General features: G+C 41.9%; 1 protein-coding gene across 1 annotated transcript in view; it reads left to right on the top strand.

Annotated features, from left to right (window-relative positions):
* Positions 1 to 26,755, top strand: part of FGF12 (fibroblast growth factor 12) — a 231,715-nt gene that overhangs the window by 797 nt on the left and 204,163 nt on the right. The gene's annotated exons all lie outside the window — the stretch shown is intronic.

Here is a 26,755-nt window from a genome sequence, read left to right as displayed (position 1 = left end):
GGCTACAGAGCTCTGCCCTCATTACATTGCATATTTAACAGATCAGAACATCCTGATAGATTGGGAGAAATGCAATGAGTATGTGCACCCTAGAAAGAGAAAATCATATAATATTGCCTGCCTAGCTCGTGTGTTTGCATACAAAGAGATATGTACCTCACCCGAATATATCCCTTCGTGTTTGGCATATATATTTTGTTTCCATACATACTTAAGTAGTCCTGCACATCTATTTACCTATCTACCTCTACAACTGCATCAGCCATCACACATTCAACTGGTACGTGAACTCAAAATCCGTACATGTTAATGGCCAATGAAATATTGATGGTAAGTTAGTTCACACAGAGGAAAGGCTAGTTGCCATTCCCACGTAACCCTAAGTGTCAGCTCTCCTGTAGAACACAAATCTGGTAGTTGTTTAATTGATAGAGATGAAGGCAGCAGCAGAATATGGACTATCTTAATTCAAGGAAAATGATGGTAGACTTGTATAACACAATACTACATACCTTCCAGGGAGCCGAGCAAGTTATATTTAAACCTCAGGTTTATTTTTGTAACTATCTTGTCAATCAGGGCTATAGTTCTCCTGTGTGGGAATATCTGATTATATGCTGATTAAGGAAGGAAGCTATTTCAATCATACGGAGGCAGTATGTCCTATGAAGTACAGTTTCTTGTGGGCAGTGATCAATAGAATTGCCAGGGCTTGAGGACAGGTAAGTATCTCTTTTAAAAAAGTGTTTCTGCAAAGACTTGACTTATACTAAAAGCTTACAGCAGTCAAGTTACCCTTGAATTTTATTTTTTTGGCTATACACCCTGTTTTCACTGTTAACCTGAGGTGGGACACTTTTACCTTTTTGAATGTCTTACTGGTATGTGTCTTGTTGTGAAACAGATTATGACTCTAGTATAACACATGATGTGCCTTGTCATGCACTAGACAAGCAGGAAAAAGTCTCTCCGTGGAACTTCTGATGGAGCTCATGTAGCTGGAGCTGTTGTGCAGGCGGCAGAAAGGTAACATCTGCAATAAAACAAAGTGTCCAGCTACCTGGTGGCAAAAGCGGCACCTGAGTGGGGGTTCCTGTCTTGTGCAAACAGCAACTGTTATGATGCAGTCACTGACTGAGTATGCATTGAGCAGCTGTACAAGGTGTCCTGTTAGGCTAGTGGTACTTGGGTTTATTAGTTACAAGATGGGCTCCACAGCAATCCATGTCCCCAGGCTCTTGGCTTTGGTGTTAGGGTTATCAGAGGGCAAGACAACCCCAAAAGTCACTACTCTGTTTTTGTTTGCCAAAAAAAAAGCCAGTTTGCTCTTACTAGAGATTTTTCTTGATGGGGTAAAGATGGGGAACAAATACTCTCTGGGTTTCCTCTGTCTATGCAGAAAAAAGGTCTGTTTAGGGCAAACCCAGCAGAAATCAAGGCACCAGAATGGGACAGGTCCAAAGTAGGGATGATTTTAAAGGAAATAAACAAGCAACTTTGTCACCTCAATGGGAAAATGAGCAGGCAGAAATTGTCTGCTCACAGCTGGGATCCACTTGGTTTGGCACTAAAATAATTCTTGAAACTCCTTTAGTGCTGGAGTGACATGAGAAGGCCTATGGTGTACAGATCTAACAAATTTTATCTCCATGTATAGTGAGGCACAATGCAGGATGTCTTCTCAGGGAGAAGGTAGGAGCCAGCTTAAATCCTTCACATCTTCAGCTTTTGTGACTAATCCTAGGTGGACTTGCAATGCAGAGGCCTGGTTAGTAATGAAAATAGCATGTAAATGAGTCCCTAGTAAGGTAATATAAATGCAAATCCAGTGTTATGAGGTTACTGCTTTTATACAGTGTTTCTCTTAAGTCATCTCTTGCTTTTTAAATGCTTCATCCTGCAGCCCTTCTCCCACCCCTCTAGTCTTCCTCGGTGTAAATCTTAGAACGTTTCAAACTCAGCATTATGCAGATACTGGAGAACAGTGTGTGCTATATTAAGCAACATGAAGTCTGTTTAAGAAAGCCTACCTTCTGGTCCCTGAATTCAGCTGTCTCTGGTGACTGCTGTGGATGTTTCTGCCTAGGATTTGCCATCCCAGGACAACTTGGTTGTCTGAATGTGCCTGGTGCTGATGCTTTGCAAAGCCTGCAGTCATATAAAAGAAGGGCTAAAGACCCATCTCTGGTGCTGCTCAGGGCAGCCATAACTGATTGCACTAGCTGGACTTATTAATGAGAATTAGGGGAGGAGGCCGTATCGTAGTTTTTGTGCAGTGGGTTGCAGGATTTGGCTGTTAGGACTGTTGCAGTAAGAGTGCAAGTGAGCAGGTCCTGGAGTTTGCTGTGGAGGAAGTGGTGGTGCAGCCACCTTCCAGAAGTCAAACCTGGCTAGAGATGAACATCTCTTATCTTCTAGGAGCTGGGAGGGAATAAATGTAGTGCACTATGGATCTGCAATGCTACCAACACATCTTGATGGTCTAGAAGTAGCATTTGGCCTCAGCTAACTTGCAGTTTATTGTATTTATTATTTTCTGCACATTCACTGTCTCTAAACCTTTTCCAACAGTGAGAAGCTTAGAAGTTGTAGCTGCTCCCAAAGCACATTAATCTATAGAGGAAGGGAGGGCATTGTGGGTGAGGACTCTGTTTTGCATCTGCTACCTGATCCCTGTTCTCTGAATCTCACCACTACAGCAGTTCCTGTAGGCTGCAGCAGTAAGCAATACCATGCCAGACATCCCCGGAGGTGGGCTTTGCCAAAGCTAACAATAGTTAATGTGGAGGTTAAAGAATACTTGGTCATTTGCCAGATTCTTCACAGTCAGAAAGATGCTTAGCAGGGGAAGGAACGTCACATGATGATGTTCCGTCTCAGAGTCTGAAAAACACATCAGCCACGCAAGAGTCAAGCTGCACAGTATGGAACTATTCCTGGACTTCTGGATGGAGAGAAGGACTGCAGGCTAGCCTTGCTACAGGGAGGGCTCCCTTCCTCTGAACATGCTATACCCTCTTTTATAGTCCTGAAGACACAGGGAAATCCCTTTCTGGCAATAAAGACTGCCAGAGTAGAGACTTTACTGCCTTTTTGGCAGTAGAGACTGGGAGAAAAGACACATTACTACTTTTATCATGTCTGTGATAGAGACTGGGGGTTATGTGTCAATGTTGCATGGGGGCAAGTGGTATGCTGCCCTCTGGGCCCTTCTACAAGGGCCGTTGTTGCTCTCTTGTTCAGGACAGTGTTGGGCACTGGTGGCCCTGAGCAAGGTTTTGCTGCCTGGGTGTGGGGTAAGCTGTGGTCAGCATGGGATGCATGCTGTTGACATGTTAGGAAATACAGAAGGACTTGTCAGCTGGTCTACTGGGACAGCAAAGTGAAAGCACATTGCTGGCCACCCCACCGAGTTCTGGAGGTACTCGTCAGTCCTCAGAGCCATGGTTCTGCCCTGTTGGACGGTAGTGTCAGGTTAGAGAGACAACCTCCATGCAATCGATCTTCCCTCAGGAACAGCCTCCAGTTGCTCAGAAGGCTGTGTAGTAGAAGTCAGGGCATCTGGCCTTCCAGTGCTCTTCTGCTGGAGAGTTCCAAAGTGGTAGGGCTTTGAGGAGATCTCTGCAGAGGACATCTCTGCAGAGTGACTGTCCCAGGCAGATGCTACCACAGTAGTGCAATCTGAGTCATGTTCTCTTTCCAGTCACAAAGGCTGGGAACAGGCTTTTTCCTTTTGCAGAAAAAAAAACCACAATGCTGCTGTTCATAGACATGCAATGTTCAGGCTGATTAAACCACAGTTTACCTAGTGAACAGAGTTGCCCTTCTTGGGACTGGCAAACAGGTCTGAGCTCTTTGCATCTTGCTGTCTTGTGGATATGTGAATGGGTAGGGTGGTTTTGTCCATCTCTCTCCAGCAGGGCTGCTCTGAAGCTGCCTCAGCCAGACCCAGCATTGTGGGCCAGCTTTCTCTATGCAGCTGTCTGTGTGCTATCCCTGTAAAGGACAGAATCTTCACCTTGAGCAACTTGTGATCAAAACCCAACAAGAACCGATGAATGTTACCATTGCAGGTGGGCTTTGTGGACAAGGTGAGAAAGGATAGCAAGTGAGATGCAGTCTTAGAGGCAAATACAAGCCTTTGTTCCACCATTCCACCTCAATACTGAGCATCAGGCACAACAGTGGCTTGTGTGTGGCTGTGTATGTCAGATCCTTGAACTTCTAGTCTTCCAGTTTCTTGCTATATTAGTGTCTGAGGATTCTGCTGAACAGTGAAAATCTCCAGGAGATGTTTCCCACCTCGCTACTTCTGTCTAAAATTATGTGCCGGTACAGGGCAACAGTGCAAGAACAAGGCATGTTGGGTAATTCCCATGCAGTGTGCCAGGATATCTTCATGGTGTTTGTAAAAATGGCCCTGCCTAATTTGCCTTTCCTACCTGGTTTGCCTTTCCTGCCCCTATGTGCCTTCACACTCCTGCAGGCAGAGGAGAGGTCTCAGGTGTGGTCTGGAGGTGTGGGGGACGGCTACAGCTCCCCTTCCCTGAGTGACCAGCTCTGGGTTCAGCCCAGCAGAGCAATCCTAGGTCTGGGTGACCATGTCTCTTTGGAGCCCAGGTGTCGCAGAGCCCAAATCCTGTTACCTGTTCACCTTTTATTTCAGGCATGAATAACTCCACCTATACACTTGCATATGACTCAAAGAACTAACATACCTTTGCACAAACCCAGGACAGTGTGTCATGGATTGCTGCAGTTTATCACTGGGGTGGGATTTATTTATCAGAAAGAACTGAGCTAATTTGACTGTTTGTTCAACCAAATCTGAGGTTTAAGGGACCAGCAAGGTATTTAGACATCTGTGCCTTGCTCCTCCTGCATCACTGATGCTTGTTGGCACAGACCAAGTCCCTAGTCCCTCAAATGTAATACCTCACCCGTTGGCTGGCAGGCTCCACATGTAACATGTACTCCTCTGACCTGACTGCAAAAAGGTCCTCCAAATACAAATGCTACCTCTCTTTCAATAGTCATCACTCTCTCACTGAGCACTTCTCTCGGCAAGATACTCTGTGAACTACAAGAGCTATGACCAGGAGCCAGTGGCCATCACCAGCCAGGAGGAGATGTGATGCATCTTGTCACCCCTTCCCAGCACCCTGGGCTTGGATTAGAAGTAAGACCTGGGTCTTGCCCTGATGACCTTCAGCAAGCAGAACTAATGTGCCTGTGTGGCACAGCCCCACACAGGATCAATCCACACTTGCAGGCAAGGCAGCTCTGCACACAAGCTGATTTGCTTGTTCCTTCAGTGGCACTTATTAGACCACAAGCAGCTCCTGTTTGTGGGAAGAGATCTTTTAGAGCCAACTCCGGTATCTCTCAACTGCATGGCATTTGCCAGTTTGGAAATACCCACTCTGCTTAGGAGGCTAAATAATATCTCATGGCAGAATTGCAGCCTCCCAGTTCTTACTGGAAATAAACTTCTAGTGTCACCTGCCAGTGGCCTTGTCCCTTCATGTGTTTGGCAACATAAACCATTATTTTGAGGGTCAGGGTGATGATGGGGAAGATACCTGCTTTCTCAGTTTTGCACAGTACTTCAGCAAATGTTCATGTTTGCCAGCCTGAATTCAAAAGATGGAGAGAGGGGTGTGAGGACAGAATAGCAACACAAATTAATGAATGTGTTTGTCAAATAATGTCTTGTATGCAGAACACAGTTTTAGCACCTGATGTGTGGGACTAGCAAATGAACAAACCTTGATTATGTGCTGCCACCTAGAAGACCAGATAGTGGTCTGATACCTTCATTAACCTTCAGTAGGTGGCTGCTGAAATATTGCAGGTAGTCATCTGCAGGTTCTGGATAAGAGGATGACCCAAGCCTATGGGATTAAGGGGAAAGTAGACACAGTGCCCCTGAAATTATCTGTGCTCTAATGGGCTTCATAATGAGGAGGAAAATACAAGTGACCATGCTCATATTCCTTCTTACATACAAACCCACAATATCAGGAGGAAGAAGATCCTAGTAATAGGCTTAAATGCTACAAAAATGGGAGGAGGACTTAGTCATCTGGCTATTATTAAAATACCAAGAAGCAGTCAAAATCTTCCACTCCACTTCCATGAGTTATGTGGGAGATGTAGAAGTTGCATTTACCCTAAATGAAATGCTGGAGTTATTCAAAATGATTTTTTTAAGGCATTAATTTGCTTTGATGTACCATTTATATATATAGTAGCTGTAAGCATAATTTGTGAATACTTTGAGTAATGACCTGCATACAGCTATTTCATCCTTAGTTCATTTAGGGTCCAGGGTCCTTAAAAAAAGGAACTTGATTTTTAAGCAGGTTTTTTCAAAAGACTTATCTTACCACAAGGTTTTTTTTATCTGCTCTTATCTTCCCCTTTCTCATCTACTCAGCTATTCAAATCCTGTCTGGATTGCATTAATTTCTAATGTGCCATAAAACTTGATATGCAAAACCTAGTTATTTAGGGAGAGTTGCAGAAACTATTTTAGTGTCTGTCTTTTGACCTATAAATGAGATAACATGACTAATTTTTACATGTAATCTTGGTGTTTATTAGCATGGTAAAAGGCAATTTGACAATGAAAAATATTCTTGGTAGGCATAATAATTAATGTTTTCACTCAAAGTATAAAGATTTTAATAATGCTGTTATACTAAAATGATTGAAGAAAGAGTTTACTATTTTCCTGTCAGTGATACAAGGATGTTTCCTTTTTATATAGCTGCTATATCCCTGCTTTTCTGAAGTGATTTTTGTACTCAATAGGACTACAAATTGTCATGCTAATTCATTGAGTTTTCTCTCCCATCATAAGGTTCGGATGAACCTTATGATTTGATACTTATGCAGGATACACATTAAAAGCTATGGCTTTTTCCTTCAGACTGAATTAAACTATTTATAGTGTCGTCATGTTTCAGCAGAGATCTTGTGGCCTGAGATGATGGCCGCTCAATAGAGTGCAGGAGCAATACTGCGGCGTGCCTTGAACCACGTGGCTGAGGGAGGACTGTGTATTCATCAGGATGTGTAGTTTCAGAAGTAAGGCGTTGTACTTGCTATATTTAATAGCATTTGCAAAGCAAGAAATCAAAAAAGTATGGAATAGCATTTCTAATTTTGAAAACTTTTGTGTGTGTGTGTGTGTGAGCTGTGCTGCTGCTTCTTGTGTTTCACCACTCTGTGGTTTAGACAAGCTGGTTTAGACTGGCTTTGCCATCAGCCTTCAATAGGTAAGGTTAATTTACTGAACATAGCTGCTTGGAGGAATTATGAAGAAAAGCCAAAATTGCTGAATGTTTTACCAGTATAATCAGGGAAAGTTGCATTGCTTCACAGTCACTGAGAATGTTATTATTAATGCAAAAACACTTTCCAAGAGGCTTTCAAGCAAGAAGGTCTCTTCAGGAAGATTGAAGCCTATCTGGTCATTAAGTTTCTTATGCTATTCATATTCCAACATGAAGCGCTATCACTGATTTTACTTTTTCTTTCCAGATTCAGCCAGCCAAGGGTTATTGGTAGGATGGGCATACTCAAGTGTTGTGATAATCCCTACTCAAGAAAATGCTGGACTCGAGACCTTGAGGTCTCTTCAAGCTGACATAAATCTCTGACATGACCCTACTGAGAACCTTGAACTCTAAATCTGGTTTTGAAATCTATATCCTGCCTCTTCCCATTCACATACTGGTTTTTACCCCTTCCCATATCTGAGTGTTTATCATTGCAGTACTGAAGAGCTGCATCCAAATGTTCTGGGTCGAATTTGGTTGTGATTTCTTGGGGTGTGTGTGTGGAGTTTACAGGTAGCTGTGCAGTTTGAAAGATCAAACTTGTATGAAATTCAGCAGTGGAATAAACTTCTGCCTTGAAGGACAGCTCTCAGAGCTTCATCCTTTACTGATGTGCAGTTCTGAATGTGCACTTTGGGGGAGAACTTCAGTGACTGTAAAACTTGTCTGACCTTCAGTTAAGAATAACTTGCAGCAATGGCATTAGAACAGTAAGAAACAAGCATATACAGCTGAAATGTTCCACATGTTCAGAATTACTGTTTCATCATAGGTGATATTATTTCAAGATTCACCTTAGTTTTCTGAAACTTTTTCTAGGAAAAGATGTAATTGTTCGAGAATCTTTGTGCACACTTTGCCCGCTCTGCTGCGAAAGTACCCATTTCACTGCTACTTTAGAATAAGCCCGGATTCAGTCTTATGTATGCTAGTGGCTCCAACATACTGTAAGCAAGAGAGAAACAGCAGTAATACCAACAAAATGAGGAAGAAATGTAAAATCCAGCACCTTCTAGTACATGGTAAAAAAGTAATTGTACATAAAAAGACGAATTTCCTAATTTGATACTAACAAGCCATTGCAGCATAACTGGGTTGACAGTAGAATAAACTTCCTCAGCAAGATCTGCTTTCTGTGATATTTCCAGCTTATTTTATCTCCTTGAAGGCTGAATTTGAGATATTTTTCTACCCTTAACTTCATATTCCTTTTTAGTATTGACAAGTGCTCCTGGTATTCTGAGATTGCCTGTTAACCAGCACCATTATCAAATTATTGCATTGATGAAGTCATCTGCTATTTTTCAAACGCTTTATTCTTCTCCATGTTTCCTAGAAGAGAAATTACATACTGCAAATTGTAGCCATTTTGTTGCCATATGAGAACATATGAGAAGTGAGGTAAAAATCAGCAGAGAAGTTTAAAAATTACTGTCCTGAATCTCCTGTTGTAGTCAAGATTTTGAATAAAGTCTGTGGAGCTACTCTGGATTTGAACTTGTGTAGGTAAATTCATCATTGGTCAGTAGGCGAAGGCCAGTTCTCTAATGCCTAACCTAACTGAAAACACAATAGAAGTAATACTGATTACATGGTGTAATACCTATTTAAATGCCTTTAGACCTTAATTGCTAACTGAAGAAGTAATAAAGGTTCTAAGAAGTAATTTTATGTTGGTTTTGAGGGGATGTTAACACATAGTTATGGCTTATTTACCTTTTACTTGTTTCCTACCACACTGAGGGCCATTTATTGGTACAAGTTATATAGCTTTGAGGCTTTTGTGTTAGCAACTTCTATTAAAATTGCCATATACTATCTTCCAAAGTCAGCATATCCACCTCATCTGCAAAATGTCTATTATTTACACTTAGAACAAGTGGCTCTGTGCTGAGACATACCTGTGCTGTTACTGCTGAACATAGTACCAGATGTTTAAAATTACCTGCCAGTTTTATTTGTAAGATTCATCTCTTAGTGAAATGCATCTTATCGCATCTTGCCATCAAAACTGTATTTATAGTGTATTCTCCACCCCCCACCCCTCACCCCCCGAAAAACCCCAACATCCTCATCCAGGAATAGAAAGTCTTCTGTGTGTTGTGTGTGGTTTTGGTTTGTGGGGTTTGGTTGGGGTTGTTTTGTGTAGTTTTGGGTTTTTTTGTTGTTGTTGTTTGCAGTTGGTTTTTTTTGTTGTGTGGTTTGGGTTTTTTGCATGTTTTTTTGTGTATTTAAAGAAGCTGGGGTTATATTTTCCACCTGCTTTGATTAGAAGGTTCCCAGAAATAGTGAGGATAACCATTACCTGCTGGAGCAATGCAAGCAGGCAGCTGCAGGCGGTATACAGAGACAAAGAACAGAATGTGCTTAAAATCTGAATTATTCATAGTAAGAAGATACTGGTTTTATTTAAATGGTCCCTTCTGTGGCACCACCCTAATGTTGACGACAGCAGAACCGAATGCAGAATTTAACTTCATATACTGCTATCTGTGAAACTGAGAACAAGGTATTAAGGCGGCTGCTGAGCTTTGCATGTATGGGGATGTTCTAGTGCAAGAATGCTCTGTGCTTTGCAAGTCAGTCAAATGGTATGAATTTTTGGATTGATGGCCTGTCATAGACATACTGCTATACATAGGAAAACACAGGCAGGTCTTTTTTTTTTCTTTTCTTTTTTTTTTTTAAATGTATTTAAGGTTTTCTGGAGCAGTAAGTCCAGAATAGTCTCACTGAATCTCAGCACCATTAAAGCTGGCATCACCACCACTGAAATGATTTTATGCTCATGTGGAACATGAGTTTATACTCGGTAATCTCAAAGGCAAGGCTGGTGTACAGCTACTTTACTGCTCCTGTCCTGCCGAAGTCATCTTTATTACCTGGAAGCTGCACAGCAATTTGTCATCCAAAGCAGACAGAACATGTTCTGCATGCAGTTTTCCATCTTATTTTGAATGTGGCTGTGGTGGGCTATTGGCTTGGAGAATATTAGGAAGGGCTGTGTAGGTGGATGTGTCCTACTTCTGTCCCTCCCCTGTACTTTCATATCAGTACTAGAAGTTGGACCTTGGCTTGAAGCCTGGCTGTGGCATCCATAAGGTGTATTTAGTGCTTTCTTTTCTCCCTGGCTCCTCAGATGTGTGAAGGCTTTGTCTTCTTCAGTTTCTCTGCCTCTGGGCCGTCCCTCCTTTTAGTGTCAGGGCTTCTGTTCAGCCTTAGGGGAAGTCAGTTGTCTAGCAAAGGATAATATATGACACTTCTGGGCTTTCTTCTGCCTGTCAGGAACACTGAAGTAAGCATTCTCCTCTTTTCCCTCTTGTTTGCAAGGGAGCTGCCTAAAACCAGGTTTCTTGTTTGGTAGAAAATCCCATTTTCCAAAGTTTCTGTGCTGAATTGTATTGAACACAATATTTTTCTAAGTATTTGAGCTTCCTGGACTCTGCACTTACTGATGAGTCTTGCCTTGGATTCGTGAGAGTCTGTCAATACGTGTGGTATTATGAACAACACAACTGAGATTAGAGACATGTTTTTCCACAAAACAGTTTTACTGTATGCTGTTTATGTAAGGAGGTATCACAACAGTCAACTCTTACTGATCTCTGAGGGTCTGTGGATTTCATGGAATGCTTTTAAGGTCTTTCCAGGTGGAGGCACATATGGACCGTAAAGCTTTATTATTGTTTTTACTTCTTGTGTTTTTTTCCCAGATCAGCCTTATAGCTGTTCTATCTGTTGAAGCATAGAGGATAAGTTGATGGGGAAAATATGGTTGTTTCCAGCTTTCCATTTTAGTTTCCTTTGTAAACAAGAAACAGTGAATGGAGTCAGGAAAGCCTGGGTATTCTTATTTAAAAAAATACCTTATTTCAGTCGTAAGTAACATGTTTAAGTTTGAAATTGGTTTGAAATTCTTTCCTTTGTGAGGGAAAATTATAGAACAACAAACATTTTAAGCAGAACAAACAGTAATGCTTCATTTAAAACTTTAAAATTTATATTTTTCCATTATATGTCTCAGGGCAGTTCAACAGAACTGGCCATGAAGTTGCAAGCGTTACAGTGTATTTCTGTATTTCTGTGCATAAGATGCCAGCTGCAAATGTTTTGCCCATATATTTGCCAGTGTTTACTGGCTTAAATGCTTTGCCAGGCCATGTGAAATTGCCTAGTTCCATGAAGATGGCTGATCTGGCCTCACCTGGATGGATAATCTTGCAGCTTTACCAAAAAAGCATCGCTCAAGCCGGATTGTGCTGTCTTGTTTTGTGAACTACATAATTTTCACCCCCTGTCCCAGAATAGCCCCAGCTGGCAGCAATAGCTATGAACTATGTATATTTATAGAGATGCTACAGGGTACCAGAAATAGTGACCAAGGTGGCTATCAGCCAATGGCTTCTGAATGCCCTAAGTCTAATGAACTGAAAAGCTCATGTACCTCCTTTAGGAGAAAATGAAAAATCAGATTGTCTCTAATTATGACCTCAGATGATGAAAGAGCAATCCCGAAATAGCAGAGCATGGGCAGTGAACTCCCTTGATGTAAGACAAATCTGGATGGGTCTGGAATTGGATCCTTTTCTTTTTCTCACTGAAAGACCTATTGGACTGTCAGTTCTGTTCCTGGAGGGGCTAGTTACAGCTACATGAGGCAATAAATCAGCTACCAGTCCTCTGGAAAAGACACCCCTTGGTGCTCAGCTCAGTCCTTCCTGGCAAAATGTGTGGGGATGGAAGCCAGTTTCACATAGACGTGCCAAGCCTAAGACACCAGCTTGTAAATCATCTGGGTTCAGCCCCTTAATGCCTGTGCTCCACAGTGGGAGAACGGCTACAAAAATCTTTGATTAATGGAGTTACTGGAGGCTGTATATCAGTATGGCTCTGCACTTTGTTAAATGGGAGGTGCCTGGATATATGTATTTGTGTGTACACTCTGGGGGTGAGGCATGTCTTCGTTACCTCAGGTAGGAGTTGTATTAGGAACTGATCTGAGACATTGCTAGACATGCTTGGGTAGTTTTTGCAATTTGGGAGTGGCTGGATTCAGATCTTGATGTGGTGTTGGCCAGAGAGCATGGGGCTTTGGATGGAGGTCTTGTTGGTGATAAGAAACTGGATGGTACAGAGCAGCAGGATTCCTGGGTTAAATTCTACCTCTGTCTTTACGTGTCTCGAAATCCCTTTTAAGTCTTCTGTGCTGCTGAATGGTGTATAGATGGGTAAGGTAATGCAGCTCTGTTTTCTTCTACTGATCCAAAAGTGTTTAGGTAATTTCACTACTAAAACATCTGTTTACCTGTAGTGTAGTAGGATGCCATTAGCCTTCCCTCTTCCTTTTTCTGAAGTTCAGAACTCAAAGATGCTCTCTGAAATGTATCAGATGAGTTTAACTGCAGAGATCCATCCCATGACAGCTGTCAGCACAACTAGCAAAATTAAAGTTTACCACTTATTATTTGGATGATGTATCCTAATAGTTTTTCAGCACTTCAGCAACAAATAAAGCAGCAGTGTTTAGTAACAGAAGGCAAGAGCATAGTGTCAGGCCTGGAGGCATGCTGCAGCATCCTAAATGGTGGTCAAAGATTGTAGAAGGATGACAGCACATCAGATCTGCTTGTCAGGCCATACAAGGATATTAGGAAACCTCAGTTCTGTTGTTTCATTTTTGTTTGGCATTTCCCCCCCCCCCTCCCCCCACTTCCAGGTGATTGCTATTGTAACATGTCTTGTTCTGTGGTTTGGTTTTGGTTTGGGTTTTTTTTCCTGTTAGCTGTTGTTTAGGCAGTAGTCTGATGTGGGTATGATATGGTCATGTCTCTCCTGTGTCTTAGAGAAAGGACCTAATCTTGTGTCTGGTAAAGATGAATATGCAGAAGGCACTGGAAAAACTAGCAGTCTGAGAACTCTTCCTATGAGTGTGCTGTATCCCCCAGGGGCATCCTTGCAGAAATGAAGGGACTGAAGTAGCAGTCCAAGTAATTGTTGCTTTTGTTACAATTACTGATCATCTGGCAGTTCATAACATCTTTTTTTCTCCTGTGCTGCCAACTCCAATACCTGTTTTATAAACTCATATTTATTAGGATGGCAGAAGATTGGGATCCTTTATCTGCTTTATAGCTGGTTTGCTGTATGACCCAGCAGATGAAATTTACCTTGAATGGTTAATGAAGTTACAAGTGCATGTGACTGAATTCCAGTGTGCGTCACTGCCATCTTCACATTTTATAGTGCATGTGTGCTGTTTCTATTAGCTATAACTGAAGGACTTGTTCATTTGTTTGCACTGTTTTGCAGGATACACTAAGCTTCTGTCCAACAGATAATCCTAATATTTTTCTTACTGATAAGGCCTGATTGATATGTACTTTCTGATAGGATCTAAATCTTTCACTACAAGTGACTTAGTTAAAATATAACTTAAAACTTATTTAATACTTTTAAAAAAATAGATAATCTTTATAGAGCTATGAAAATGTTATGAATCTCACATATAACCTGACTCTTAATTTAAAATCTGCAGATGGTTTATAGATTTATTACAGTAACCTTATTTTATTAAGTTTAAAATAGTGTAGTGGATTTAGAGTAATAATCTGTAAAGTTTCCATGCATGGTAAATCTCATTTTTCATGCAGAAAAAGATCTTCAAAGACAAATATTAGCAGCAGTAGAAAAGGCAACATGGAGAAATGGTATCAAATAATATTATTCTTTGTCTAATTGTTTCCTTTCTTTTTCTTATGGCTCTTCACTGGAGGAAAATATCCAGAGCTGTGTGTAGATATGTGTGCCTCTGACAATTGGCTAGTTTTTAATCACCTTTTTATGAGGAAAGGGAATTGGGAATTTTGAACAACAGGGTTTAGGAGAGTTGTGTTTCTTTAATATTTGAGGTTTCTCAGGTACTCGTTGTCTTGGCTTTGTGGATGCTGGACACAATTGTGAGTGTTCCAGAGGGATTAATGAGTCCATCTCACCACACCCTGCCAAGGACACACCTCTGGTTAGAGATAGCTGCTTAAACATGTACATCCACCATTGAGAAACAATGGACCCAAGTCAGTAAGCATCTGTGTCAGTGGTGCTTTTCCTGTATTTGCCTGTCATGCTCCCTTTGAGTTGTGTTATCATATTGTCCTGGCACACCTGCCTGTGCCAGTCAATAGAAATGCCACATCTCAAGTCAACATCTTAGTTTCTTATGCATTTATATTTATGCTGCTGGTGTAAGTGAAGATGCCTGCAATGCTTGGTACCTGACACTGTGTATTTGAATAATGTAGCCTTTTCACCAATACAGGGTAGAGCCCCAGGAAATAAAAACTCTTTTCTAAAGTGTTCCATCTTGTTCTTTTGCAAAGCCCAGCCAGGAAAAAGCAGTGTCAGCTCCTCATAGTGTTAGAGTGCTTTTGGGGTAATACAGTTCACCTTGTATATTCAGCAACTGTCTCAGCAGCCAATTAGAAATATTGGCAAAGGTGAAGCCTTTCAGGCCTGATATAGACTTGAATAACTTTTAAAAGAGCCATCGCCTGGGAAATTCAAGTGTTTCAATATTAGATTTTGCTCAGACTAAGCAAAAATGGAACGGGAAATTTGTGAGACTAGGAAGAAGTCAGTTCAGCAATATTGAATTGCTTTGTTTTGATATTTCTGTTCAAAACCAGCTCAACATCTCAAGGATGTTCAGGTGACATTATGACACTTAAAGTATTGAGGAAGAGCCCCAAAGCTTCATTCTCATTGACTTCAGTATTTCCCTTAATGACACATGGCTTCTAGAGCTGAGTCTGGCAGCTGGATTCCATTCTTTCCTCCTGTCAAGATAGTCTGCGTAGTGAAACACCAGCCTTTGTAATGTACAGTGCTAAGTTATTGCACAGCTCCTTGTGTTCATAGGTGTCACTGCTACAAAAAGGAAGCCAAAAGCTCTAATGGTGTTACAGGGGAAAATGAGGTACAAAGTAGAAGAAACTTGCTCAAGGTCACCCTCTAGAGTGCTAGGATAACTCTCATTCTAGCACAGTTAGCAATAAAATACACAATACTCTGAGCTGGAATGTCAGAAAATTCATACGCTTAATGAAAGACATTGCGAGACTCTTTATTGCAATGTGGAAGATGTAGTTCTCCAGGGACTTTCCTTCAATTATGGAATGGGGGTATGAACCTCAAGTTTGAAGCAGTGTTAGTAAGGAAAAGCAGCTGAATTTGTTAAAGAATATTTTTTTTCTATTATTTTGGGTTAATTGAACATGAGAGAACAGTCTCACTTGGTCCTTCACTGCAGTTACCCTGGTGAGACTCTCTAAGTGTTGAAAAATGCAGAGGAGTTTCTTGCATAATAGGGTGGGGGGAATTCTCAATGGTGGTAATGAAAGAAGCCTGGGGGCTTGTTGAGTAAGCATCTGTGGACCTGGTTCATAAGCAGATGATTTCTTGCTGAGTGAGGGTGATATTGTTGCCCTCCTTTGGCATAAAGAAACAGTAGGAAGCTCAGCTGAGAACAGCAGTAAGTCAGCATAGTATTTATGCTTACTTCTAGCACTTAGAATTCCTGGGATTTAAGGGCTTTAAGGAAATTGAATGTTTTCTGCTTTTGACAGGTAGGTAAATATCTCTGTGTGTATATTGAGATATTAGAGGTTACAGTTCTTAGTCTTAAATGAAGATCTTATCCAGAGTTAGGACAAAGCTACGTCTCTAGGATGTCCACTTTCTTCTTCTGCATGCCAGGATTCTCACTGTCCTCGCAGGAGTACTGTGGTCCTTATAAACCAGAGTTCAGTTCCCTGCCTGCAAAGCTTTTGACTGCCTTCAACAGTCAGACTTCCTGAAGGAGTAACACTGACACAGAAGAGTGGTCTGAGAATGGAGTGATGCCTTTGGGGTAGTGAGCATGGAGGCTATGTTCTCAGAGGCATAACCCAGTCTTCAAAGCCAGCCTTTGAATTGCAGCTTCACAGGTTACCTGCTGGAAAATCAGGGAGTCCAGGGGAACAGTTACATAATGCAGACTTAAATGTGCATTTTTTGCTGGAGTTGGATGTGAGCTGCTCAGTGATTTGGAGGTGTTCTTGAGGGTGTGTTTTTCAGTAGTTAGGGTTAGGGTTAATAGAAATGGAAGCATACAGAAGTGTCTATATGTAGGTGATAGTGCTGTCTGTTATAGAAAAGGCTATATCAAAATATAGTGATTATTCCTGTAGCCTACACATATAAGAATATACTCTGAGAAGATAATACAGGTTTCCTGGTCCCCTAGTTTTTATGAGATGTAGCAGTTCAGTAATTTGTTGGAAAGCCTAGACTTTCTCCATTCAGAAAATAACAGACCTGGCTGGTTTTTGGTTTTGCTTTTACTCTAAATTCAAACTGCTCACTCTCAGTTGTTCAGTGTCTCATGGTTGATTGCTCTGTATGGAAGATGGACATTTCTCAAAGATCTATGTGTAATGTTAACATGTTAACAGTATCAATTGCTGTCTAATTGCTGCTCAGTTAGTATTTAAATGCAACAAACAAATGGGAAGACACTTCTCAACACTTAAAGAAATACGCTCAAGATAAGGCCTGTTTTATTGTGTGTGCATTCCTCAAAAGCAATGTATGCCAGAATAAGTGATTTGTTTAGTTTGTGTAAATCTGTCCTGCTGATTGGTTATCTTCAGGCATTGCACCAAGGTGACAGGCTGTTTCTTGTAAAAGTCCAGAAAACCTGGTTGAGTGTTCAATTTAGCCTGGAAACTAGTCAGAAGATCAGGGTGGATATGAGAATGTTATTGTAGTATATTTTCTGCACAACCTGTTGCTTGGTAGGTTGGCAGGACCATGGAGTAGTAGTTTAAGACCTGGATGCTTGTGGTGATATCTTAAAAGCAAAGCATGCGTCCTTGAGTGTGGATAGTGGTCCTTTCTCCATAGGGACAGATGAAAACAAGCAGTTTATCCTGGGCTACAAAGTGAGCTAACTGAGTCAGTGCACAGCTTCGGAATGGTCCTGCTGCTGCAGAGCTAGTCGTAGATATGGCATGGTCCCAAAGCTGGTGCAATCTCATTTTTTTTCCCCAGGTTTGTGCCTGCCTTTGCCCAGCCCAGAATGCTGTGAAGCAGTAGTCTGTACTTAGGTGCTCTGGAGTGTAATTCTCTGTGGCAGCATCCTATTGCTCATGGGAGTACCTGATTGGTGTGTTTAAATGGATACTGCAATGCTGGCTCGGTTTTGGAATTGTCCAGCTCACAGTTGGGTGAGAGCTGGATCCAGGGCAATGCTGTGGAGAGCTTGTCTTCTCACAGGCCTGAAGTCCTGGGGAGACAAACTGGCTGCTCTGCAGAGCAGTAGGGGAAGTGCCAGCTCTGATATGTACTGTGGTACAGTGGAGTCCTGCTTCCACTGCTCTTTTGCCCTGTGTCAGCACTACTTCTGCAAAGCTGTTTAACCATATGGGGACTGCCTCTAATCTCTTGCCCTATGTGAACAACAGAAAAGAGCATACCAGCACTCCCAACCACTGGGACCAGCATTGCAGATTAGCTTGCCTTGCTTCGCCAAGGATGCTTAATTAGCATCCTTGTGCTTATTTTTGTATAGGAGACACTACATATAGCTATTTATACATTTGCCAGACCTTTTCTGAAGTTATACCAACAAGTTATTAATGGATGTTTCTGTCACCAAGAAATCCCTTCCACTGTTGGTTACTTGGCTTTATTGATTTATCTTGAACTGCTGCTTATTAGTATATTACAAGGAAGGATTATGTTGGGAAGTAGCTGATAGATTTTCTCTAGATCTGATCGATGGTTCTCTCCTTGCAGTCTTTGCAGTCACTTGAGAAAACAAGCCTGATAACCCCCACCTTCACTCATTTGTAAGTCATCCTACTTGCTAGCATGCTGGGTGATAGCTGAGATGCACAGTGGGATGAGGACACAGATATTTGGTATTCCATTCTGTCCAGTTCAAGACAGTTTCTTCCCAACTTGGGCTTTATCAAGGTGTGGGAACAGCTTGGCTTGTTTAGGGAGAGCCAGAGCCCTTTGGATATTTCAGAGGGTCTTGAAAATTACAGACCAAAATCTGAGTTAAGAGCTGTAACCAGTAGGAGAAGGGACATTTCTTTTTAGTGAGAACCTGCAGTCCCTTGCAGAGCAGCAGCGCTCAAAGGCCTCTGCATGTGGCTTTCCTTCTCTATCTTTGCCTAAGAAGAAAAGAAATTGCAGCAGATGCATTTGAGTGTGCTGAACAGTTTCCATTGAGTTGCTATTAAAATGACTTGTGTTTGAATGCAGAGAAGGCTCAAGGTGTGGCTGCAAGGGGAAAGAATTACTGTGCTTTTTATTATTTATTGCAGGGATTTGAGGACGAGAAGGTCAAGTAGATGAGATTTAGTGGCACACAAGTTATTGAAGTTAATGGTAGGCTGGGCACATTGAGAAAACACCAAACATGTATTTAAGACCGTGCAACTTGAACAGCTCACTTAATGTGTTCGGCCAACAGAGTTTTAGCAATGACTTTGTAATCATTCTTGAGATAACTAGAGAAAGAACAGGGCAAATCTCTGCTCTGAGTTTGTATTGCCTGTAGGTCTTGTATGCATATATTTTGAATCCTTCCCAGGTGTCTTAGAGGAGCTAAATGAACAATGTACTGCCTTGAAGAGAGTGGTGCTAATTTTTTAGGAATAAACCTTGCTAAGGCAAATGTATTTTAAGTAGTCTCAAATGTCTGCCTCAGCAAGAAACTTGCCTAAGCCACCCTGATGGGCAGGTGCTGAGCTCCAGTTAAACTTTTGTCTGAATATGATGCAACTCCTTAGGTCTGCTGCAATAAGCAGTAGGGTGTGGTCAAAGAAATGACAATATTATTGTTTGTCCTGCAGAATATGGATCTCTGAAAGCCTGTTTTCCAGTTAGGTGCTTTGGAGAAGTTTTAATGTGGATCTGAACACTATCTTAGCATTGTATGTGCATTTATGCCTTTGCACCCTATAAACTCTCATTTGCCAAATAAATTAGTGTTCCACAGATGACTCTTTGGAAAGTGAAGTCATCACTGAGTGGTCAAAACCAGCCAAAGATGCCCAGAAAAAGGAGAAATTTGTCCTCATCATTCTTGTATGCTTCTGAGTTTCTTCCCCTCAAACCTTGTTCTGTGCCCTTCTGGAAAGTATCGAGGATTAGGGTGCATCATTATTGATGGTGATAACTTTGCTTTTTGCAGAAGGGAAAAAATACTTTGATTTGTTAATTGCAGATCAGGGCCAGACACAGTCTGTGGAAAAGTAATAGGCTTATCTTGATCTGATTCCATATTGGACAAGTGTCTCTGCAGCATTCATTAGCTGCTGGTACCCCTGTGCTACTATGCAGTGGGAGTAGCTTTGGGGAGTGAAACAAGCTGGAGGGGTGTATGGGCAGTGGCCATTGCTGATGGAGTACATGATACCTACCCTGGTGAGGGGATGGACTTCAGCCTCAGGCGGCTGCTGCTCAGACAAACTTTGCCAGTACAGGATTTCCACATTTCCAAGGTGCTGTTCAGAGAAGTTAGATTGCCAGGGATAGTTTTGCTAAGCTTGTGCACCTCTGATTTAAACAGCTGATGTCAGGACAAGCAATCACTGTGTAGCTGTAGAGAGGAATATAAGAGAGGGGTGAGGAAAGGTGGTCAACTGATCCCCTGGTCTGAACTCCCAAAATAAGCCTGAAATCTGTTTTATTCTGCTCTGAAAGAATATGCTTTCCTGGGAATTAACATGGTTGTGATGCTATTCCAGCACCTCAAGTGTGATTGAGGCTGCAATGTTCTGTGCCCTGGAGAGTGACTGCCTCAGAAATCTGCTGCAGCTCTGCAGTTGTCACTTCTATATTGTATCAGCATCCTTGGCCTCATCAGTGTTTCAGTTTGAAGCAACATGGGCTTTTGATCATAAACCATTTTTACTTTCATGACAGCATGAAGGAAGAGGGGAGTGAGAAAACCGTATGTATTTTTGCAGCACACTGAGCACAAACCTTCTAACTTAATGGGACAGATTTGCAAATTCACACCTGCAGTTTCCACCTTCCTGGGGTTTTTGTGCTCAACCTCTTTATTTATGCCCCAGAGAGCAACCTGCACCTTCTTCATCCCACCTATGAGACGGGCATCTCAGATCGATTGGCAGTTTGCCCTCTCTGGTATTAAATACCTCATCCTTCAGCAGTGACCCTCTTTAGAGGGTAGTGAGGCTCACTCAGGTGAGCAAAGGCCAGAAGCACAGCTCTGCCCATCCATACTGCTAGTACTGTCACAGCACAAGAGCAATGGAACATCTATAAAGCACTGCTGCTGTCTAAGCCCACTGATATGCAAGCTGTCAAGAAAAGCTTTTTTTCCCCCCTTTTTCTGTTGCCTGCATGTAAAACACCAAGGAGCTGTAGTACACAGCTGCCTGAAAGTCTGGCCTTGTTTCTGCTTCTTCATAAGAGTGGTTCGTGCATTGCATTTTTCCTGAGGTGGGAAGCTCAGGCTCCCATAACCATGGAAACCTGGTTTGTCTTCCCTAATAGCTTTGGCTGTACTCAACATCTGTCTCTGGGAAAAGGAAGGCTGAAAGCTACAGGCTAGTTGCGTGCACCTCTGAGGATGCTAAAACCCTTGAGCACCTCAGAATGAAGCAGCAATGCTGGGATAATGCTTGAGGGGCTTATAAAAGATATGCCAGGTAGGAGGGGAAAGTAGGGAGTAAAGGAAAGTTCTCCTGAGGCAGAAAGGTGTTACAAAGTCAAATGAGAAAATGCTGCATTTTGATTTTCTTGCTCTGTGTGTGTTGGTTTGGCATGCTGGGTGTGTGGATCTTTCTGTTGTAATTTTAATGCTTTAAGAAAAAAAAAACCCCACAAAACATTTTCCATTTGAAGTTAGCAACCCTTTAAACAGCTTGTAGCAGAGAAAGAGATTCGGGTATAAGCTGGTGAGCATAAAATAAGCTTTGCCATGTGGTAAGTGCCTCTCTGGTAACTGCATGTCTCTATACAGCCCCTCAGTTATTGGAAGAATGATTGCTGATAAATGTCTCATGTCTCTGATTTGGTACTAGCAGTGTTACGAGGCTGGTTAACATGGAGTGGAGGGGCGAGGGGGGAGGAGAAGTGGGAAGATGTGTTTTAAAAAGAGGCTTAAAAACTAATTCAAGAGGATTCTTTCTGCTACACTTCTGCATAAGCGTGCATGTGTCTCCTCAGACTGCATTTAAACTTTTCTCTTTAACTTTGAAAGCTAGATGTGTCAAGCTAAACCCAGTTACAGCCCCAGACTCCAGGCTTCCAGGAGAAGCCCTGCAGAATGCCAGACTCTTGGAAATGATTGTAGGAGCTAGCAAAGCTGTGTTCCTTTCTTGATGTGCGGAGTCCATGTTAAATGCAGAAGCAGGCCTGGTGCAAGCTTTTGGAAATATGTGGAGAAGTGCTTTCCCGCACTATGGAAGTGCTTGGTGCAGTGACCTGTGCCAGGGCATTCTGTAAACTGGAGGCAGAAGCAGAAAGAGAAGTACCGTTGCCCGCCAGCAAATCACAACCTCGGTGTGTCCATCTGTGAAGTAGAGGTGACATTTTACTGTAGATGCTTTATGGTTCAGTTAGTGGTTATGAATTTTTCTGAACTTTTGGGTAGCACCTGCTCTAGAAGGCACTCATAATGGTACCCAACTATCTTTGTTGACACAGCAGGCACCTGAAAACACTGGCGTCTTCTCAGTTTACAGTATAGAGAGATGTTGGATTGCTCAGAAGTTAATCAGATGTTTCTAAAACAAACCTATAATGCTGATCTGACAGCTATCACCTGGAGGTGTCATGAGCATGAATAAAAAAATAGTAGCAGGTAAAATCCAGGGTTGAGGTTAGTGCCTGAACAATAACAGCTCTTTGGGAAACATTTTGTACTTCTGCTTAATATAGCTGTTGATGGTCTACATCTGAGCACAGGGACACTGGTCTGTGTGATGGGTCCAGATTTCTTTGTGGACATGAAAAGCATCAATCTCTGTTTTCTCCATAGCAGCCTGGCAGGAGGGCTTTCATGCCAATGTCTGCAGTGTTGGAAGATGGGACCAAATCAAGGAACCAGTACTCCAAACTTGCCCTTTCAGTAGGGACTCTGGCCAGCACAGCTGTGTAAAATGTAGCCTCAAAATAACAATAAGCTTCACAGAAGCAGTTTTTGGTTTTCTGGCTCCTTGAATGTTTGGTGAGCAGAGAAACAAATGCCGTCTCTTTTCTGCAAAATCTGAGTAAAGATCTTGGGAATCGATCCTGCCTGTGTACATCCACAAACATGGCAAGTGCTGTAGGTTATTTTACTGGCAGTTAGGAATCAATGTTCTTTTCCTCAGAGCTTTTTCTTCTTTTTTTTTATTTTTTTTTATTGTAGATGCTTTCCCACTCCTTGTTTGCACAGAGGAAAATGATCTTTGATCAGGATACATGCATTCCCATCTGTTCGGACTCTTAGTCTCAATTTCCAACCTGGACCTGAGGAACATTTTCCTCCAATGAATTTAATCAAGGTTGCTCCTAATTAAGGTTCATTTATGACCCCAAATGTTTTGTTTTTTTAAATGCAAGAGCCAGCTGTAATAGTACTTGGGGGCCAGCAGTTCTAGGTGTTGGCTATGTCAGATGTCAAGTGTACCTGAAATACACTAAGCTGTTTCAGTGCTCAAAACCATTGCTGGAAGTACTCTGAATTGCTTCAGGCTAGTAGTTATTTAGTTGTCTTATAATAGGGATTTCTCTGGTAGTATCAAACAGCAGCTTTATTTTTTCAGTGACCAAGGAATAGAATATACCTATTCTGTGCAATTTTTGTGTGTATGTGTACATACACACATGTAATAAGAAAAGTACATGCTTATTAACTTTGCTACAACAGCAGCCATTTACTACACTGCTTATGCAAACTATGGGATGTAGTGATGGCAAATGTTACCTGAACTATCTCTGATAGCAAATGAACTTAACTGAGCAATATTGCAAATAATGCCTTTTTTTGCTCTGTGTCGACTCCGGCATTTATAAAGTAACACAAGTAAGTTCAAAGCTGATCTCTGTATCAGCACTTCAGAGTTGAGATTGCAGGTCTAACAGTTGATCTAGCTGTTGATCTAGCTAGATCAGTTGATCTAGCATAAACACTGGGGGGATGTGTGGTGTGAAGAAATAACCCCACCTGGAAGCAGATACTAAGTTAGATCTTCTCTTGAGTTGTGTGAGAAAATATCTATTCTTCTGTTCGTACTTAAGATTTGTACCATGCCTTTGAGTTGGGTCTTAATGATGGAGATGAGATACTGAGCAGAAGCACACTCACAATGAAAAAATCAGCATCTGAAGCTGCCAAGGGAACTTTGGTTTGCTGGAGTTAGTAAAAGATGCTGGTTCTATCTACTGAATTGCATTTTCCTAGTGACTTGTTTCTTGCCAAACCAAGTCTATTTATGGATCAAATGGTGAATGAGTGACTACTGTTTGGGCTACTTTTATGGAGCTGAGGACCCCAAATGAATGTGAACACAGAAGTGACAAATCATCCCGTAGCTGCCGAGGTGAATATTTGATGATGACTGCAGCTGTGGTGCAGGCTTCACTTACTGTTAATATTTTTGCATCAACAAGATAGGTCTGTAAAGAAATTGCAGATAAGGGTCAAGTTCAGCAAGCTGGTAACCGGGCAGGGAAGGAGAACAAACTGCTGGGTGGTTTCAGGACACCCTGCTAATAATCTTGCCTCTCCACTTGTTTGCTCTGTGACCTTAGTCAAGTCTTGTCCCTTTAATATGCCTTTGTGAAGTCAGGTTTTTTTATTTGCTTGTTAAGACTGCAAATGCCTGACAGGTACTATCCTTTTTTGTATCTGTATATGATAGTGCTTTAAGTCCTGTCCAGATTCTAATAATTTTTTCAGGGTTTCCAGCTCATTTCTGAGCTGGAAATGACCAAGTATCAGGTATCTAAAGTTATTGAATATGACCATCTGGGGAAAGTATCCCCCCTCTTTAGAGAGTCTTTTATGGTTTACATGTTTCTGTAATATTTAGTAACAATTCCCTAAACCTGAGGGGAAATCTGGAGGCAGTAGGTTGATCTTATTAATGCATGGAAGAAGGAAGCATAGAAAATAATGAGCACTGAGGCAAAGCTGAATACTTCATTTTCATCCTCATGGCCCTCCTCTGGACTTGTTCCAACAGTTCCATGTCCTTTTTATGTTGAGGACACCGGAACTGCAGTCGGAGTACTGGTGAATCCAGAGATGATGCACCATGCTTTATAGTTCAGGTTAAACCAGATCACTGCAATGGTTTCTTTCAGACTCTCAAGCTAAGAACTGACTATGAGCTGTTTTTTGGTGTATCATAGGCTTTCCTGCTTAGAGGAGGATGTGTACCTGCAGGTACTTACTATGTCAACATGCTGTGTTAAAGAAGCATCCTTGAGCTGCCAGAAGACCTTTAGCTGGTTTCGCAGTCTGGCTTTTCAAATAATAAACCAGTCTTGATTTCAAAAGATCTAGCGAAGGACATCTTCACTGGTACAACACGCAAGACAAGGAGAAAAAAAACACCTAAGAGTTGTTCTACTTTTGCTCTTGGCTCTCGGTTTCCCTAGAGTTTGGAGCTCAGCTGGGTCTGAAGCTGTACTTTTCCCAGCAGTTAGATGCCACATGGGCTGCTTGCCACTGGCAGGGGCATGTGGGTCCTGGCTCCTGCACTATGGGTTAAGGTTGCATGTGCCATAGAGCCTGTGCTGAACAGGAGCAAAAAGCTGCTTCTATGAGCAGAGGAAATCAAGCAGTGAACCAAATGGATCTGAGCTGTAATGCCAAACTTTTGGTGGTTCTGAGGCTTGAATTTAGGTTTGTCTGCAAATGTAGAGATCTCTTTAGAGATGCATGTCGGAACTACCCTGTTTCCAAAGCTACCATTTATATCTCCATATGGTTACTTATTGCTGCCCTGTGTAACCTGAGTGTGAAAAAGTTCAATGAAAAGGTGACAAGGTATCGGCGGGGATTTTCTAGTGGTTGGGGACTATAGTGCCTCTTTTTAGAAATAAAGTTGAAGATGCTTTGAAAGATAAAGTTTCAATAAATGATTGTATGCTTTGAAATGCAATTAAAAGACATACGAAGAGTCTCAACTTAAGGTATCCTCAATCACCAGGCACTTCTGGAAAGTAATGTTTCATTTCATTAGCAGTGCCTGCAAGCTAGAACTATATGAGTCTGGAAAAGGGCCTGATAAAAATCTCTATTGCTCCCTCCCCATATCAAAAAAAGCCAGAAAAATGTCTCTAAAAGGTTCCTTAGCTGGACAGTTGCTTGCGTGGTCTTTAATAGGTTATTCCAGCTCCTCCTCTGACACATCTCTCACTAGGTGCTGTTAGTACCTTCCTTGCTTTACTTTCTAACATGCTTAATATTGGAGAAACAAAACCCGTTTCCTGTTTGAAGAGAATGTAAACCTAAGCCCATAGAGCATCCACAACTCGGTAAAAGCTTAGGGTCTGTGTATTTTGAAGTGTATTTTGTTCATGTATTCTGAGCTTCTAGTAGTTATGTTGCACAAAGGGAAACAAAGCCTAAAGGCCCTGGCTTTCCATAGTTACTATGGAGGCTTCTGCTCAGACCAGCACCTAAAGGTGTCAAACATCCCTTAGAGGAAGGAGATCTGTTTCATATTCTGTCCAGTTCTGTGGCACGTGATAAGATGTTGCAGACCTGCATGGATCTCAGTCAGCAGAGGGTAGAATGGGCCCTACTCATTCAGACAGTCATGCATTTAAAGTACTTTCTTTGGGGCAGGTCAGAGCTAGGATTACTCCAAAACAGAAGGAAAAATATCAGCTCAATCCAATCCAGCACAACTGTCCTCTTTGATGAAGAGCTGAAGGTTCTGCTGTTTCAGATGACTAACAGGCTCACATGGACTGATTGCAGAAGCTGTAGCTCATGCGAGCATCCAGTGAGGATGCTCCAGTTTTGTTTCTAGTTATTTATGTCTTTTGGTGCTTCAGAAACATCTTTGGGTCTCAGCTACTATGGATCCTTATCAAGGGGGCAGATTTAAGCCTAAAAATGCAAGGGCTTAAGAGACTGAAGTCAACCTCTAAGGGAAATACAGTTTCCCTCATCTTAAAATAACTATTTATAATGTCCTTTACTCTCCAAGGTCTCTTTCAAGGCTCTGCCTGGGTTGCATTTTGACTTGTGCAGAGCAAAGCTCCTGTGAGGAAGGAGGGCCAGGAAATTCAGGGAAGGCAGTTTGGGGCAGGCAGGGAGGGGAAGAGGGAAATGCTGATAAGGGTGACAAACAGTTTCACCTTCAGGATTGATGAACTGTGGGAGA

Source organism: Melopsittacus undulatus, chromosome 6, assembly GCF_012275295.1.
Source record: "Melopsittacus undulatus isolate bMelUnd1 chromosome 6, bMelUnd1.mat.Z, whole genome shotgun sequence".
Taxonomy (NCBI): Eukaryota; Metazoa; Chordata; class Aves; order Psittaciformes; family Psittaculidae; genus Melopsittacus; species Melopsittacus undulatus.
The sequence above is the reverse complement of the archived record's forward strand: the minus strand, read 5'-3'. Positions and strand labels throughout refer to the sequence as shown.